The sequence below is a fragment of the Mus pahari genome, chromosome 7 (assembly GCF_900095145.1).
Source record: "Mus pahari chromosome 7, PAHARI_EIJ_v1.1, whole genome shotgun sequence".
NCBI classification, from domain to species: domain Eukaryota; kingdom Metazoa; phylum Chordata; class Mammalia; order Rodentia; family Muridae; genus Mus; species Mus pahari.
The window spans coordinates 86,893,410-86,895,950 of NC_034596.1; the positions used below are offsets into that span (position 1 = coordinate 86,893,410).

The following is a 2,541-nucleotide window of genomic DNA, read 5'->3' on the forward strand; positions in this document are numbered from 1 at the left end:
TTACAAACCAAGAGTGCCATGCAATGACCTTAACCTCCTTGCTGTTGGAACTGTGTGGTACTTGTCAAAGTAGCCAGGACACACCGCTTATCTACATATGTCAGCATTAGGATCTCGTGAAAACCAGCCCAAACTAGCTCAACCTGGTTGCCCAGTTTATAGTTGAGTGAGAGTTCAGGAAGTGAAGCGATTGTTACTTTCCTGTTCCTACACTAGTACATTAGGAATCAATGAGTTAACAAGTGGCACAAGCTATTCATGGGAGGGCCAGAGCGGAAGGCCATTCTTGGAGACAATGATGAAGATGGTGAGCATGGAAAGAGACAGATGAGAGGGAAATGGGGGAGAGGGAGGGAGGGAAGGAGGGAGGGAGGGAGAGAGAGAGAGAGAGAGAGAGAGATTAGGTCTTTGTCACTGTGGCTCCAGAATGTCTGGTTTTGTGGCAACTTGACACAAGCTAGAGTCATCAGGGATGAAGGAGCCTCAGATGAGGAAATGCCTCCATGAGACCCAGCTGTAAGGCATTTTCTCAATTAGTGATCAATGGCTCAGCCCATTGTGGGTGGTGCCATCCCTGGGCTGGTGGTTCTGGGTTCTGGAAGAAAGACTGAACAGACCCTGTGAAACAAGCCAGTAAGCAGCACCCCTTCATGGCTTCTGCATCAGCTCCCTGACTTCCTTCAAGGATGGACTATGATCTGGAAGTGTAAGCCGAGTAAACCCTTTTGTCCCCTACTTGCTTCTTGGTCATGATGTTTTCTCACAGCGATAAAACCCCCCATGACACAGATTAATTGTTTTATGAGACAGGGCTTCTCTGTGTGTCCCTGGCTGGCTTGTAGCACTCTATAGACGAGGCTGTCTTGGATCTCAGAGATCCTCCTGCCTCTGCCTCCTAAATGTGGAGATGAAAGGAGAACGTCACCTCCACCCACCTTCCAGATTAATTCTTTTTTTTTTTTTTAATTTTTAAAAATTTAGTTTATTCAACTTAGAGATTGAGTGTAGGTCCATGGGTGTTTATTTCGGGGAGGAAGGCAGCAAATGGATGGGCAGGAAGAAGAGAAGGGAGAAGGGAGAAGGGAGAAGGAAGAAGGGGCAAGGTACATCACAGTGGCTGCCTTAGGTCCCGGCCTACGCAGGAGAGTGCATGAGGTGGTTCAGCTGTGAGCTCAGTCTGAAGGAGCATTGTGGTGAGGAGGCCTAAGACGTAAGCACCTACCAGCTTCTGGCCCAGGGACACAGGTAGGACTTGAGGCAGCTGGCTGCCACGTTCGTCCTGCAGTGGCCGTAATTGGAAGGTCACAGAGATCATGCCTGTCAGCAAGATGAGCAGGAACGAGCGAGCTGGTGGCCGCTGCTGGGGGGAGGGGTGCATTCTCCTGAAGAGGTATGGCTTGGGTTGGTCCTGTCCACACAGAAGGCTCAGGTTGAGTGTCCCTGAAGCCCCAGGGGGTACCCTGGGGCTCTAAGAGCAAAGGTGATGATGTTGTTTCGTCCAACCATGTGTCCCTCAGCCCCCTCCCCAAATTGTGGAATTGGTTCTGGATATCCTAGTGGCTGAGGATGGGGGAGGGGGTGGGGAGATGGGGGGGCTGTGGGTATGTGTGTGTGTGGGGTGACACAATATCAATGCAAGGCTGAGGCTTCGCATAGCCTTCTGCTTTGAAGGATCCAGTGCATTTGGAAGGTGTGTACCTAGGAAGCCAAGTGCAGTTCCTGTGGGATTGCAGAGGGTCAGCAGCCACTGGGATCCACTCCTTTGATCTGCCAGAATACTAGATCCAAGGGAAAGAGAAGCATCAGGACAACGGGCCCTGAGAGAGGAGCGGGGGCCCTGGGGACCCTGTCCAGGGTTCCTGGACCCACCAGCTCTTGGCCCTGGCTCGCCCTCTGGTGTGTGCAGGCTTTGGGTGGTCAGACATCGAAAGTGGAGCTCAGGAGGACAAGAGGGCATTGGAGTCAAAGTTTCCTCTAGTCAACTTGTGTCCAGGCTAAGGGCACCATCTTCCCAAGGGTTCTTTCTCCAGATTAGTTCTTTAAGTGAGATAATGGACTGGAAAGAACGGGTGCTAGCTAATCCCAGGGGGCAAGGAGCCTCCCCGCAGTATTAGCGAGGGGTTTCCATCAGACAGTGGAGGTACAGGGAGATGTGATGGACTTTGCAGGTCTTCTGCTGGATTCGAAGTGTCTCCAATAGGCTCATGTGTTTGAACTTGGCTCCTAGATGCTGATCCTGTTAGGGAAGGTTGTGGAACCTTTAGGAGGTAGAACCTCGTTGGAGGAAGGGAGCGGCAGAAACAGGCTGTAAGGCTGGGTAGCTTAGTTTCAATTCCCGCTCTCACTGGGTTTCCTGTCTAAGGATGAATGTGATGAGCTGACCTTCTGTTCTTACCTCCAGACTTTCTCTGCCATCAAGCGCATCTCTATGAAGCCAAAGTAAACTCCTTCTTCCTTAAATAGTAACCGAATCACTTGGCTTAAGGAAAAGAGGAGAAGCAGAAGCAGGAGGAGGAGGAGGAGGAGGAGGAGGAGGAGAAG

At 51.2% G+C, this 2,541-nt stretch overlaps 1 pseudogene; it reads right to left on the minus strand.

The window, feature by feature from the left end:
• Positions 1-1,108: 1,108 nt before the first annotated feature.
• Positions 1,109-2,541, minus strand: part of LOC110324071 — a 6,748-nt pseudogene continuing 5,315 nt past the window's right edge.